The sequence below is a fragment of the Zingiber officinale genome, chromosome 10B (assembly GCF_018446385.1).
Source record: "Zingiber officinale cultivar Zhangliang chromosome 10B, Zo_v1.1, whole genome shotgun sequence".
NCBI lineage: Eukaryota > Viridiplantae > Streptophyta > Magnoliopsida > Zingiberales > Zingiberaceae > Zingiber > Zingiber officinale.
In genome coordinates this window covers 65,646,574-65,663,725 of record NC_056005.1, presented here as the reverse complement: position 1 = coordinate 65,663,725, position 17,152 = coordinate 65,646,574, and the positions used below count along the sequence as shown (strand labels likewise).

Genomic DNA, 17,152 nt, shown 5'->3' with positions numbered 1-17,152 from the left:
GTTTTCTCATAATTTTTTTTAGATACTATGAGCACTGACATGTCAAGCAAGACTTTAAGAGAATTTTTTGCACATATTTCTGCAAGATTTATGTCTCCCATTGTGTAGCGTCATATTGAAGCAGATAGTTTCCAGCTAGATCCAAAGACAATTTCTATGATACAAAGTTACAAATTTGGAGGAGAAGTATCGGAAAGCCCTTATCTGCACCTTGAGACATTTCTAGAGATTTTTGATATAGTGAACTGTAAAGAAGTGTCAACGGATGTAGTTCGATTGATGGCATTTCCTTTCAGTATCAAGGATAAAGCAAGGACTTGGTTATATTCCCTCCCTCCTCAAAGCATTACGAGTTGGGAACAATTGGAGAAGCAATTTCTGAATCACTTTTTCCCTCCAAGTAGAACAGTTTACATGAGGAATTACATCACAAATTTTGCTAGACAGATGGAGAATCATTACTTGAAGCATGGGATAGATCCAAGAGTCTACAAAGATAGTGCCCTCATCATAGCTTGGAAAAATGACTGACTCTACATATATTCTATTGAGAAATTTCTTTCTCAAATAATTGTTTATTGGGTTCATCAGCCGGAGGTTATTTTATGAATAAAAGAGTGGATGAAGAATATACATTAATTGATCAAGTGACATTGAATCTCCAAGAATGTTCAGATAGAAGTTGGATGTAATTTCCCTAGAGAACTTCAAAAGTGCAAGCCATAAAGGTAAAAGAGTCTGTCAAACAAAATGAAGTTCAAGCTTATAAGATTTTGGAAAATCACAAATCATAGAATGAGGGGTTCAAACAGTTGGAGGAAAGGATTGATAACATAGTTTCAAAATGGTTCAAGCATGACCTCCCTCTTACATAGACAAGGTCTAGTGAATGTAACACCCCGCCCTTCTAACCCTCACCTTATAAGGGCAGACGTTACTCTTTCATTTCTAAATTTTGACATTCTTACTTATTCTGTACTGCTCAATCTAGAGATCTACCCTAAACTTGTTCCGACTGATAGGATGTGACTTAGAGCCAAGTAGAGCTGGAAGGAAGTCTAGAGCTTCTAGCAGGTTTGGGCCGTGTGGCCCTGACCGGCCGTGTAGCCTTGCTCGAGAAGGAGCAAGACCTGGCTGTGTGGTGATGACCGGCCGTGTCACCTTGGCAGTGCACGATCGTGTGAGGGTCACATGGTCATGCCACCTTGGCCGAGAGGAAGAGGTGCACGGCCGTGTGAATCCACATGGTCGTGTCACCTTGGCCAAGAGGAAGAGGTGCACGATCATGTGAATCCACATGGTCGTATGAATCCACACGACTGTGTCACCTTGGCCGAGAGGGAGAGGTGCATGACCGTGTGAATCCACACGAACGTGTCACCTTGGCCGAGAGGGAGAGATACACGGCCGTGTGAATCCACACGGTCGTGTCACAGGCCGTATGGGGTGTTGGTTGCTACTCGGAAAACCTAGAGGTTCCACTGTACAAAAAATTTTGTACAAAGGTCTGAACCTTTTCCTAGCTACCATGTGTTCTTTTAAATTAAATTTTGGATCGCCTGCGGAACTTAACACGTTTGATCCAAAACATAATTTATTTGTTCTTTTAGGTTTTGACTTGGATCTCCTGCGGAACTTAACATGTTTGATCCAAATCACCTAAGTTATTAATTCCATTAAATATTAATTTCCAAAATTGGTTTCCAGTACTGACGTGGCGAGACACATGACCTTCTTGGATATGGGAGCAACCACCACCGACTAGACAAAACCTTTTAAGGAAAGCTAATATTTAATTTCCTAAAATAACTTTAGGTCAACCGAAAAGAACAATCAAATCACAAGGAAAAGAAAAACAAAAGAACACTATATCGAAAACAAATTCGAAACACTAGAATCGTATGCCTCTTGTATTTAGTATTATTTCCAAAAATAACTAGTATGATGCGGAAAGAAAAATTACTAGTTATACCTTTTAGAAAGATCTCTTCATCTTCTACCGTATTCCTCTTCTAACCTCGAACGTTGTGTGGGCAACGATCTTCCGAGATGAGAACCACCTAGCACCTTCTTCTTCCTTACAAGTTTCGGCCATCAAAACTTATCCTAGGATGAAGAGGTTCGGCCACCACCACCATGCTCCAAGGGATGCTAGAAAAGAGGCTTCTTTTCTCTCCTTCTTCTCCTTCTTAGTTCCGGCCACCAAAGCTATCTCCACCATGAGAAAATTTTGGCCACACAAAGGAGAGGAGAGAAAAGAAAGGGTCGGCCACACCCAAGGAAGAAAAGAGGGAGAAAAATAATAGAGTTGTTCACCCATGACGGCACCTCTACCCCCTCTTTTATAATCCTTGGTCTTGGCAAATAAGGAAATTTAAATAAAAACTTCCTTAATTCTTTTGCCATGAAAAGGAAAATTTATTTAATTAAAAATAATTTTTCTCTTCTCAATTTACAATGGTCGGCCATTTTACAAATCTCCAAGCAAATAAAATTTTAAACACAAATTAAAACTTCCTTATTTGCTTCCGGAAATTTATAAAATTTTTCCAATAATTTTATCCCTTCATGATTGGTTAATAAAAAGAAATTTTATAAATTAAATTTTTTTTTTAAACATGTGGATAAAAAGAAAGTTATCTCTAAAAATTAAAATCTCTTTCAATCTACAAATAAGGAAAGATATCAAATCTTTTCTTATTCTTTTGTAGAAACTTATAAAAGAGATTATTTAATTTTTAAACTCTCTTTTAAATAATGAACATGTTTAAAAAGTAAAGTTTTCTTAAAATTTAAAATCCACCTTTTAATCAATAAATAAGGAAAGATTTTAAAATTTTAAACTCTCTTTTAAACATGTGGATGATTTACAAATAAGAAAAGTTTTTAATAAAAATTAAAACCATCCTTTTAATCTACAAATAAGGAAAGAGATTAATCTCTTCTCTTAATCTTTTGTATAAAGCTATAAAAGGAAATTTTAATTTTTAAACTCTCTTTTAAATCATGATATCCACATAAGAAATAATTTTAATAAAAAAAAACCTTTTAATATTCTAGTGGTCGGCCACCTAAGCTTGGGACCCAAGCTTTGGCCGGCCACCTACATGGCTCATCCACTTGGTCTTGGCCGGCCCTAGCTTGGGTTCCAAGCTAGCTTGGCCGACCCCATTGGATGGGTAAGAAGGTGGGTATGCGGTGGGTATAAATCTCTATATATTAGAGGCTACGATAGGGACCGAGAGGAGGAATTGGTTTTGGTCTCCTGATAAAATTAAGCATCCCGTATTCGCCCCGAACACACAAATTAATTTTATCAATAATAATTCATTCCACTAAAGAACTATTATTGAACTACCGCACCAATCCCAAATTACATTTTGGGCTCCTTCTTATTATGAGTGTGTTAGTCTCCCTGTGTTTAAGATAACAAATGTCCACTAATTAAGTAAGTTACTGACAACTCACTTAATTAATATCTAGCTCCAAGAGTAGTACCACTCAACTTCATCGTCATGTCGGACTAAGTCCACCTGCAGGGTTTAACATGACAATCCTTATGAGCTCCTCTTGGGGACATTCTCAACCTAGATTACTAGGACACAATTTCCTTCTATAATCAACAACACACACTATAAGTGATATCATTTCCCAACTTATCAGGCTTATTGATTCATCGAACTAAATCTCACCCATTGATAAATTAAAGAAATAAATATCAAATATATGTGCTTGTTATTATATTAGGATTAAGAGCACATACTTCCATAATAACTGAGGTCTTTGTTCCTTTATAAAGTCAGTATAAAAGAAACGACCTCTAATGGTCCTACTCAATACACTCTTAGTGTACTAATGTAATTATATAGTTAAGATAAACTAACACCTAATTACACTACGACCTTCCAATGGTTTGTTCCTTTCCATCATGGTCGTGAGCTACTGTTTATAATTTATAAGGTACTGATAACATGATCTTCTGTGTGTGACACCACACACTATGTTATCTACAATATAAATTAATTGAGCAACTATATTTATCATAAATGTAGACATTTGACCAATGTGATTCTTATTTCTAGATAAATGTTTATACCAAAATCTAGGCTTTTAGTATACACTCTAACAATCTCCCACTTATACTAAAAGACTAAGCTGTCATACATCTGATTCCCATCCCTTCAACATGCCCATCAAAAGCTCTTACCTTAAGGACCTTAGTGAAAGGATCTATAGGTCATCACCTGATGCAATCTAGGCGGCAACAACTTCTCCTCGTTTATACGATTTCTCGTATTGGGTGGTACTTGCGCTCTATTGTGTTTACTTGCCTTATAGACTTATGGTTTCTTCGAGTTTTCTACTGCACCAACATTATTACAATAAATTATAATAATCTTTGGACAAACTAGAAATCATATCTAAGTCTATCTTGAGGTTATTGAGTCATTCAGCTTTTATGGCTACCTCAGAGGCTTGCCATATACTAAGCTTCTATGGTAGAGTCCAGAAAAACACCTATGCTTATCACTCTTCCATAGTTATGACTTTACCTCCTAAAGTAAACACAAAACCCCGAGGTTGACTTATTATTGTCCCTATCCGATTGGAAGTCAAAATCCGTGCAACTAAATTAACTACCTTGTAAGCTAGCATATAATCTCTAGTGCCTCTAAGGTACTACAATATATGCTTTACTACAGTCCACTGTCCTTGTCCAGGGTTACTTTGATATCTGCTAACTATGCCCTTGGCAAAACAGATTTCTGATCTCGTGCATAGCATACATTAGGCTTCCAACAGCCGTAGCATAAAGAACTGCCTTTATTTCCTTTATCTCCTTTGATGTCTACAGAGACATATCTTTAGATAAAGTTACTCCATCCTTAAAAGGTAAGAAACCTTTCTTGGAGTTTTGTATGCTTAAAATGAGCAAGGATTTTTCCGATGTATGAAGCTTGGGATAAGTAAAATATTCTTTTCTTGCAATCCCTTATTACTTTGATCTCAAGAATATATACATTCTCCCAAGTCCTTTATATCGAATTGTTTGGACAACCATACCCTTACTTCTGACAACATTTTGATATTGTTTCCAACTACCAAAAATGTTATCTAAGTATAGTACAAGAAATACCACCACATTTCCATCACATCTTTTGTTTACACAAGACTTATCCGGTTACTAAATCCAAAGATCTGGTTTACTTTGATAAACCGGATGTTCCAAGACCTTGAAGCTTTGCCTCAGTCCATAGATTGATTGAGCTTGCACACAAGATGCTCTTAGCCCTTTGCAATGAACCCTTCTGGCTGCTTTATATGGATGCTTTCTTCAAGACTTCCATTAAGGAATACTGTCTTGACATCCACTTGCCAAATAGATAAAAGAATCCAGATAGACTTAAGCATGGCTACCAATGAAAATGTTTCCTTTTTCATCAAGCCTTGTTTTGAAAGTTTCTACCTTCCTGTCTATCCCTCTTTTCCTAATATAGACTTTTTTACACCCAAAGGCTTTTACACCATTTGGTGGTTCTACAAGCTCCAGGTTTTATTAGAATACATATATTCTAATTCTTTTATTCATTACTCTTTGCTAAGATGCTGCATCTTTATCTTGGAGTGCTTCGTCATATGTCCGAAGATCAGGTTCATGTCCTCCAGGGATCGAGTCCAAAAACTCTCCCAAAACATGAATCTTTTTAGGTTGCCAAACAACCCTCCCACTACGACGAGGCACTATCTGCAATTATGTATCATTTGTGATACGTGACGCAGTTTTCTTGTGGTATCTCATCTTGTACAGTTGGTACTAGATTAGACATGTCTTTTATTATTTCCTTAAGAACAAATTTTCTTATGGGCACATGATTTATTACATAGTCCTTTTCTAAAAATCGATCATTGATGCTAATAATGACCTTCTGATTTTTAAGACTATAAACCTACTTTCATTTCTCTAGGATAACCCACAAACAAGTGAATTCCTGTCCAACTTATCATTGTCTCTCTTCAGCATATGTGCTGGACTACCTGAATCCGAATATGCTTCAAAATAGGCTTACGCTTATTCAGCAATTCTATATGAGTAGAGAGTTATGACTTTGGAAGGTACTATGTTCACTTCCGTTTCCAGAGCATATCCTTAAAATGAATCATCAATCTCCTTATTTCTATAAGAGTCTTATACCTTCTTTCTACTACACCATTCTGAAGGGGTGTACCAGGTGCAGTTAGTTTGGATTGAATCCCTACTTCTGATAAGTGACTCCTAAATTCTCCCAAGAGGTACTTGCCACTATGATTTCACCATAGTGTCTTTTTACTTTTTCGTTTCTCCACATCAGCCTAGTACTCTTTGAACTAATCAAAGTACTTAGTCTTGCGATACATTAATTAAATTTATTTGTATCTTGAATAGTTGTCTATAAAATAGATGAAATTTTCAATACTACCTCTTGTCTGGATAGTCATAGGATCACATAAATCAGAATGAACCAATTTCAACATATCTTTGACTCCATACCCCTTAGACTTGAAAGCTTCTTGGTTATTTTTCCTTCCAAGTAAGACTCGCAGGTTGGAAAGATTTCCACTACTAATGAACCCAAAAGTTCATCAGCTACCAATGAATCATACTCAAGTTAATATAACCTAGCCTTAGATGCCAAAGATATAATTGGTTCATTTCCGAAGGTTACTTTCTCTTAAAGTTATAAGATGTGTTACTAATTTCCATTTGTTGCATCGTGAGAGTTATTGGATTTATAAATTGCCAACCAACGTACCAGAATAGATAACTTCCCTCTTTTTCTTAATAACAACTTTGTTATTAAAAGAGGCAGAATATCAAGTTCTTTGAATAGTTTAGAAACTGAAAACTAGTTCTTGGTGCGTAAAGACAATTACTCAAAAATCCATGTTTTATTTTTATCAAAAGATAAACATCTCCCACTGCAACAGCTACCATTTTTACAGTAGTGCCCATGTGGACGGTGTTTTAATTTTCATTTAGTTGCCGGGTTTCCTGGAACCCTACAATGAATTGCGGACATGATTAATGTCATCTGTATCTACACTCCAGGTTCTGGTAGATAACACCACTAAACATGTTTCAACTAATGAATTAAATACACCTATATTGTTCTTAGTTTTAAGAAGACAGTCTACCTTAATGTCCAAGTCCTATTTCCAATCATTACAATTGGGACTACTAAACCTTTTCTATAGTATGACTACTAGGGGATTGACAAATATTTAAATCCTAAGAATCACAAAAATATTTGGTCAAGATCAACTTCTTAAAAATCCCCATGAATTTTGTATTCCACGATAGTGTGGACGTATACAAAATTGAAGAGGAGATTTTATTCATTAATTTTATTATCTCGTCAACTTTACTTTATGACGAATAAAATTAATAGTTGATCTGTCTTTGATCAAATATTTGGTCAAAAACTTTTGAATTTAAAAAAAAAATATTGATTCCTCAAACAATATTATTTAAATTCACCAACACCTCAAACACCGTGAATTTTGCATGCCACGTTAGAGTGGACGTATACAAATTCAACATTTATAAAAGGAGGGTTTTAACCCATTAATTTTATTATCTTGTCAACCTAACTTTTTGACAAATAAAATTAATAGTTGGTATCATTTGGTCACACAAATAATAGCAGTGACTCCGATGGGGAGGATACTATTAGATGTGTCTAAGTGTATACCATTACTTGACACTAAGTCCATTAATAAGATTATACCCCTTCCGTTGGGGAAGATCACACGCTCTTAATTAACTTCCTATAGTCATCCAAAAATGGAAGTCTGTTCTATTGATCTACAAACAAGCTCATCCGTTATGGAGGAAGGCATTCAGAGCCAACGCGCAAGCTTGTTTGCATCACTTACAAACCAGTAATGGAGACCATTGGATTTACTTAAAAATCCCTCTCCCACTTAGTTATTTATAAATGAAGAATTTTAACTATGCTAGCCTACTAAATATGTAAACTAACATGCACATACAGCACAATATAAAAGAAATAAATAGAAAATCTAATTTTCAACTATTATGGCTTTTATCTCTTGTTGTCCTCCGTGTGTTGTCATCCCAAGCTGCTGCCATATTTGGCCACTACCACCGGGTCTAGCTGTCGCATCCATCTTGCACCTTGTTCCGCTGTGCCTCTGGTCCTCTAAAAAGTTCCACGCCTTGCAAGATTCAATCCGCGACATAAATAGAATTTTATATTTTTCGATCCTATATTCCTCGAAGGAATGTACATGTAAACTAGATCAAAAATAAAATCCTAATAAAACTAAATACAGCTCCTGCTGTATTTTATAATACAATCATGCACACACAATAAATGCGCTTGACATGTCCAAGGGTCCAATCACACACATAATTACTATAAGCCATAAAAGTTGGATCCTGCATCCACAAAGTTAGCACATCCTACTATTATCCTGCCTAAATTATGTATGACATGTGCATAATTAAACTAATACCAAATACACAAAGGAAAAACCATAGCTCTGATACCAATTGTTGGTTGCTACTCGGAAAACCTAGAGGTTTCACTGTACAAAAATTTTTGTACAAAGGTCTGAACATTTTCCTAGCTACCATGTGTTCTTTTAAATTAAATTTTGGATCGCCTGCGGAACTTAACACGTTTGATCTAAAACTTAATTTATTTGTTCTTTTAGGTTTTGACTTGGATCTCCTGCGGAACTTAACACGTTTGATCCAAATCACCTAAGTTATTAATTCCATTAAATATTAATTTCCAAAATTGGTTCCCAGTATTGACGTGGCGAGGCACATGGCCTTCTTGGATATGGGAGCAACCACCACCGACTAGACAAAACCTTTTAAGGAAAGCTAATATTTAATTTCCTAAAATAACTTTAGGTCAACCGAAAAGAACAATCAAATCACAAGGAAAAGAAAAACAAAAGAACACTATATCGAAAACAAATTTGAAACACTAGAATCATATGCCTCTTATATTTAGTATTATTTCCAAAATGTAAACATGCAATGGAAACATAAATCTTGCCATACTATAGAGTTCATCCATGATACACTTCATAACTCAAGTTCCTGAAACTTAGAAGGCTTCTAATAAAACAAACAACGAAGTTTGAAAGCTTTATATTACATAACAAATGAAAATAATAATAAACTTGCTTGGGCCCGACATTGTACCACTTTGTGTGCATCCTTAATAAGATCTGAGGTAGCTAATCCCAAACCTATTAAGGTATTACTAGGCGATCTAGGGGCCTAGGGGTGATCTAGGAGCCCAACCATGGACCTTGTATCTAGTATATGCCACTTTAAAGTAAAATACTTTCTTTTACATATTAGTTTCTTATACTTGCACTTACTTGTCATTTAAACAAACACCTTATGTGCACTTAATCCCCTACACTTATAAGGAAGCACTTTATGCCACTTTGAATATGCTTCTTAGCCCCAAAACTATATGGGAAGCAATTCAAGATACTCTAAACATGCTCTTAATCCCAAAACTTCAAAGGGCATCTTATATATCATAACATGTATGTTCTTTAACATGCATAAAACATAACACAACATGTATCTTCTTTAACATGCATAAAACATACCACAACATGTATCTTCTTTAACATGCATAAAACATATCACAACATGTATCATTGAAACAACTTATACTGCAGGTGAGTAGTTGTACTTACCTCCTTTCATTAGATCTTACTATTATACGGTGTAGGAAAGACAATCCTCTCTTGTATTCCTTAATCTCCTAGTCACCCTACATGTGTGTACTAATCCTTGTGAAAACTCTCCTCTTAGATTCTCCTCTTGAAGAACTTAGAAACTTGGAACCCTAGGGTTCTTGGCCGAAAACTTACAAGAGAGAAGAGGAATTTCGGCTAGGAAGGAGAAGAGGAAATGATAAATTAGGTTTTTGGTCTCTTCCTTTCCCTTTTATACTAAGTGGAAGTTAAAGCATCTCCTCACACATAACCTACATATATTGAATAGTTTCCTATTTCCAATGTTGTAACGCCCGTCCTTCTGACCTTACCTCAAATGGTACAGACGTTACCCTTAGTTGTATATCTTAAATTTTGTTATTCTTACACCTTATGTACCGCTCAACCCATAGGTCTACTCTAACTTGTTCGACTGATTGGATATGACCTGGAGCCAAGCAAAGCTAGATGACCGTGTGAATCCACACGCCGTGCCCCCTTGGCCGAGAGAGAGAGGTACACGACCGTGTGAATCCACACGGCCGTGTCCCCTTGGCCGAGGGGAAGAAGTGCACGATCGTGTGAATCCACACGGCCATGTCACCTTGGCCGAGGAGAAGAAGTGCATGGCTATGTGAATTCACACGGCCGTGTCACCTTGGTAGAGAGGAAGGGGTGCACCACTGTGTGAATCCACACGGCCGTGCCCCCTTAGCCGAGAGGAAGAGGTGCACGGTCGTGTGAATCCATACGGCCGTATCACCTTGGCCGAGAGGAGGAGGTAGGGGGTCGTGTGAATCCGTACGACCGTGACACGGGCCGTGCGGAGGTCACACCCCACCCTACGAAAGGTTTGTCCTCCCCTTTGTACTTTTCATTGTCACTCCAATTACTACCAAACCGATAAATTTATCCTAAGCAACTAATGATAGCATTCCATGTAAAGCAAAAAGGAGAAAGATACTTTAACATCAGTTCTAACATATTCAAATGTTCACAAGTTCCCAAATCTTCTTCCATTGTTCCGTCACACACACACAATGCACCGCTCCTGCTGCCTCCTCCTACTCAAGCTTTCCTTTACCTTTATCTGCAGTATAAGAAAAATGTCAATCTATAAGCGAATGCTTAGTAAGTACCATCTACTCACAAAACGATGCATTTAAAACAAGAATAGACTTTTCAAATCTGTTTGGGAAAACACAAAACTCATGCTTGGCGAAAAGTCACGCTAAAATGCATAATTTAGAATATGTGCATGGCATGTATTTTTAAACAGGTTTATCATGCAAAACATCAACCTAAAACCATGCTAGTAATGAATTAAAAATAGGAATCTTAGCATATTATTGAGTTCATCAATGCTGCACTTTCTAACTCAAGTTCTCAACCTTAGGAAACTTCTACTAAGACAAACCATGAAGTTTGAAAACTTTATATTACATAATTAGTTAAAATAGTAAACAACTTGCTTTGGGTCTGGCATTGTACCACTTTGCACGCATCCTTAATAAGATCCGAGGTAGCTAATCCTGAACCATTAAGGTACTACTAGGCAGTCTAGGAGCCTAGGGGCGATCTAGGAGCCCACCCATGGACCTTGTGTCCAGTACATGTCTTTCTAAAGTAAAATACTTTCTTTTAACTATTGATTTCTTGTACTTGCACTTGCTTGTCATTTAAGCAAACACCTTATGTGCGCTTAAATCCCCTCACACTTATAGGGAAGCCTTTTAGGGTACTTGAATCTACTTCTTAGCCCCAAAACTAAAAGGGAAGCAATTCAAGATTTCCTACACATGCTCTTAATCCCCAAAACTTTAGAGGGCATCTTACATAACATGACATGCATCTTTATTAACATGTCTAAAGCATATCTCATCATGTATCTTCTAAATCATGCGCAAACGACATTACAAAATGCATCTTCGAAGCAACTTATAATGCAGGTGAGTAGTACTTACATCTTTTCGCTAGATCTTACTATTATAAGGTGTAAGGACGACAATCCTCTCTCTTGCAAGCTTTAATCTACAAGCCACCCTTCCTCGTGCGAACTACCTCCTTGGGAGAGACCCTCCCCTTAGATTCTACCCTTGAAAAGCCTTAAGACTTGGAGCCCTAGGATTCTTGGCTGAAACTTGAAAGGAGGAAGGAGAAATTTTAGCTAGAGGAGAAGAGGAAATGAAAATTAGGTTTTGATCTCATCCATCACCTTTTATTTTAAGTGGAAGTTGAAGCATCTCTTCACATATAATCCACATATAATGAATTGTTTCATATTACTAATGTGGTGCTTTACCACCACCTAATGGCTACTTAAACCAATCTCAACTAAGAGGTCTCGAGTTCAAATCCTAGCCTGGGCCATTCATGAATATATTTTTATTTCTTTTCTCTTCTTCTATTTCTTTTTGTTTTTTTTTAGAGGAAAGGAAATTTACGAGTGTTACAAATGTGATGCTTTACCACCACCTAATGGCTAGTTAAACCTCTCTTAAATCAAGGGTCTAGGGTTCAAATCCCAGCCCGGGTCATTTATATATATATATTTATTTCTTTTCTCTTCTTCTATTTCTTTTGCTCTTTTGGAAGAGAGGAAATTTATGGGTGTTACATTGAACAGTGTAATGATATTAAGTTGAGAAGCGGCATGAATCATGAAGAACTTCTGGAGAAGGTCTTGGATAGCATTGAGGAGAAGAAAAATAGAAAACTACAAAATCTAAGTTCCATCACTTCAGAAAGTGTCCACAGGCTATAAGTACCTTTCCCTCAATGGTTGATCACACCATCACTAGATAAACAAGTTGAACCTCTGCCATGAGTTCAAAGGGAATATGGGGAAATAAAAGATCAATCCTCCCCAAAACCTCCACTAAGGGTTCCTTTTCCACAAAGGCTAGTGGAGGCTAATAAAAATAAAGATTTTGGAAAATTCTGTGATTCTAATATGGTTGAGTGTAGATTTCTTGATGTGTATAAAGATGAGGACTCTTTAGATGAGGAGTGTAATGTTAATGCAGTGGTTAGCAAGTTTTATAAGGCATTGTAATGATACTGAATTTTCAGATGATGGATGTACTGAGGTAGATCAACTTAAGAATGCAAATGAAGTCAGTAATCCTCTTGTAGTTGATTCTCCTCATGAAGATTGTACTAGATTTCTCATTTAATTTTTACTCGAAGTTGGTGCAACACCAATCAAGTTCCTTGATATATTTTTTATTTTCTTAAACTCTACTAATCTAAGACCAAGTCTTGGTACCTTCGTCTAGTTTTCTATTTCAGTGATAAGTGGCCCAAAATGAAGGATACATCATTGTTCATCCACCCCTATTCAACGGGGATAATTTCTCATATTGGAAGAAACAGATGGAAGTGTACCTGAAGACCGACTTCAACCAGTGGTTCAGTGTCACTAAAGGATACAAGGCGGCAATCAACCACAACACCGGAATTCTAATGGACCCAAAAAATTAGAATTCGAAGATAAAGAAAAAGGTCTATATTGACTTCAAGGCTCTCAACACAATCCAGTGCAGACTAACGAAGAAGGAACTGAACTGTGTTGGCCCACACAAAAATACAAAGGAACTATGAGAAAAGCTCATAGAACTACACGAGGGGGTCAATGATGCAAAAGTAATAAAAAGAGACTTACTGTTAAATAAATTATTTAGCACCAAAATATAGGAAGGAGAATCCGCCAGTCAGCAGCACGCGAGGATAAAAGACATCCTCAATGGACTCTACACAATCGGCCGTCAGATAGAGAACAAAGATTTGATAAGGTATGCTCGAAATGCCTTCCCTCAAAATGCATCGTGGGCACCCATCCTATAAAATCTCAAGGAATTTATCTTAATAAAATTAGATGAACTTTTCTATGAATTAGAGCTATACGAATAGACTAACGCTAAACCTGAGAAAGGTATTGCTCTTATTGTAGGAACGTAATAAGAAAAATATAGAACTAAACCAAAACATGAAGTTGAGTCTAACCCAGACTCAGATGATGAAGAATACCTGGTGAACCTGGTAAGAAAGATGTTTACCAGGTGAAAAAAGAACTTCACCAAAAAGGACTTGTAGCAGATTAACTCCACTTCAAATTCCAACAAAAATAAGACAAACATCACGTGCTTTGGATGCAACAAGAAGGGATATTGCAAGAAGGACTATCTAAATTTTAAAAAGAAGAAAGCCCTCAAAGCAACTTGGGATAAATCGTCCATAGAGGAATCAGAAGGCGATGAACCGATGTACACCAACTACCTCATACTAATGGCATATGGACCAGAATCGGAAAGTGAATCGGAAGACGGGTCTGAACATGAATCAAACCACAAGTTCACACTCGTTTCTGAAGGTTCTAATGAGGTATAGTCTATCCTAAGAAAAAAGTTTTTTAAAATTATTACATGCTTACATAAGAAATTGACTGTATATAAAGTTCAAATAAACGAACTAAGCAAAGAAAATAAAATACTTAATGAACAACTAAATTCAAACTCAAGAACTGAGTCGATTTAACCTGAAATCCTGACTCAAGTTGCACAACTTGAGGAGGACAATTTCAGATTGAAAGATGAAGTGCTTGAACTAAAACAACTACTAGAAAAATTCACAACTAGATCTAAGCATCTTGATATGATGCTTGGATCACAAAGAGCTATGTATAATAAGTCCGAACTTGGATACAAGTCCAGCTGAACCAACAAAACCTTTGTATCTTTAGTCAATCAACATAAAAATCAAACCAAAGTCTGGGTTCTGAAAGTGTACTTAACCACACAAATAGGAATCAATGAATACTACGTACCTAAGAATAAAATACATTATCTAAAATCAAATAAATCAACCTTAATCTCAAAAATTAAACCCTCTCAACTAAATTCAGTAACTTTAACCAAAGAAACAACTAAATCTAAATTAAATAAAAACAAAATTAATCTAAGCACAAACTATAACCAAGTCCATTATAACTATAAAACAAATGAACACAAACCCAAAACCTAAAATCCAAGCCCAATAATTCAAGGCTCCAAACTGGTTGGCACCTCCAAAATCAATAACTTACCCAAGAGGGTAATTATGACTAGTCCAAAAAGGGATAAAAGCTTAACTTAATAAATGGTACTTGTAGGTGCGGGAAGCATCTAACGATCGAACCCAAGTTTTGATAATGGCAAAGGAATCAAAGTTAAGCTTATTTGTGATCTAACATGTCTAATGGAGATTGTAGGAAAGTCCTAAGTGTTCTTAGGCAAAAGTCCTAGCTGCGGTTAGGCAAGATGAAAATCCTAAGAGGTGGTAACCTTAGGTCATTGGGGGTGGTAACCCTAGGTGGAGGAAAACCCTAAGGGGCGGCAACCTTAGTTCCTAGGGGGTGGTAACCCTAGGTGGTGAACTGCTTCTTGTATCCGGGCGTGGAGTTGGGTAGCCGTCTCACCTTCCTGCAATTTAATATTATATAACTTATTAAATATTAAGTCTCTTTTACTTACCTTGGTGTCGGGCGTTCCTTTATGAAGCTCGATCAGCTTCTCCCACAATTCCTTAGCGCTGGAGAAAGGGCTGACGCGGTTGAGCTCCTCTTTTGTTAGTCCACACTAGAGGGTGCAAGTTGCTCTGGCATTTCCTTCCACCTTCTTGATTAATGCTGGATCCCAGTTTTCGTAGAGTATTAGTTTGTCGTCTTCATCAGTCGGTAGTTCAAATCCAGTCTTGACGATCATCCACATCTCGAACTAGATCTTCAGGAAAATTTCCATTATGCCCTTCCAGTAATCGAAGTCTTCTCCGGTGAAGAGAGGGGGGCAGACAATGTTGTAGCCTTCTTGTTGGGCCATTTAGAGGATATGCACACTGATATGGGTTAGGTTGGTCCCTGGTGAAAAATGGAAAGGAGATAGCAGAATTAAGAAGACAGGTCAACATCGACCGAGATATACCTTGAAGAAGGAAGGTCAATATCGATCAAGATATACCTTAAGGGAGGCAGGTCAATGTTGATAGAGATATACTTTAGGGGGAGGCATGTCAATATCGACCGATATATACCTTAATTAGAGTAAACCAATATTGACCAAGATATACCTTAAGGGGAGTGAGCCAATATCGACCGATATATACCTCAAAGGAGGTCGACCGACATCGATCGATACATACATCAAGAGAAGTAGGCCAATATCGGCCGAGATACACCTTAGGGGAAGGCAGGTTAATATTGACCGATATATACCTTAATTAGAGTAAGTCAATATCGACCAAGATACACCTTAAGGGAGGCAGGTCAATATCGATCAAGATATATCTTAGGGGAGGCATGTCAATATCGATCGATATATACCTTAGTTAGAGTAAGCTAATATCGACCAAGATATACCTTAAGGGGAGTGAGCCAATATCGACCGATATATACCTCAAAGGAGGTAGACCGACATCGATCAATACATACCTCAAGGGAAGTAGGCCAATATCGGCCGAGATATACCTTAGGGGAAGGTAGGTTAATATCGACCGATATATACCTTAAGGAAAGTTAGTTAATACCGATTGAGAAATACCTTGAGAAGACTAGGCCAATATCGGTCGGGATACATCTTAGGAAGGGTAAATCAATATCGGTCGGGTTTAAGATAAAAAGCCAGGATTGTTTAAAGTGGCATATCTAAGATTAATTAAGTATACATGATCGTTCGGAATAAAAAGATCTAAAACTTTATAGAGTTGGTAATATATTACTGAACGACTAGTTGAATGATAATGATAAACCAACCGAATAGGGTCTTGGTTTAATATTTGGTCAATACAAAACATAGTATAATACCAAGCTTTTTATAACGTAATAAAGACAGGACGAACAAGTAGACTCATAATTAATTTAATAAAGATATCTGTATGTGATTGAATAATAAGTTTACCTATTTGGCGGGAAGTGTGCTTCTAGACTTTTTTGCAGGTACTAGACGACAAAGAAGGTACATCTGTGGTACAAAAAAGATTTCTAAAAAGCCATTTATCACAAGTACGCAGCTTACATCATCTCATAACAAACTCTAACAAACCGGGGTCCACTTCATGACTACAGAGGTTATATGAAGTGGTATAAAAAGGGGAATCCTCTCCGTTGGCCAGGTAAGTTCACATTGAAGTTCACATCACTACTAGCACTAAAAAAACCTTAATTCTCAACTACTGTTCATCTTCTTCCTTCTTCCACACAAAGAGAGATCACTGACTTGAGCGTTGGAGGGCCTAGCCAGGGATTCCCACCCTGGTCTTAGGTCACTGACAATAGTGTTGGTTGGTCTCTTGTGAGCAGGAAGCCTTGGGATCTCCGGATCTCGGTTTTCTTTAGTCAGATCTCTCCCTCATCATCGAAGCTTTGCAC

The 17,152-nt window shown here is 37.0% G+C and overlaps 1 non-coding gene across 1 annotated transcript; it reads right to left on the bottom strand.

Moving 5' to 3' along the window:
- Positions 1-412: 412 nt before the first annotated feature.
- On the bottom strand, positions 413-517 carry LOC122030693. Its single transcript, XR_006125551.1, has one exon. It is a non-coding gene; the product is annotated as a small nucleolar RNA R71 (small nucleolar RNA).
- Between the last annotated feature and the right edge of the window lie 16,635 nt (positions 518-17,152).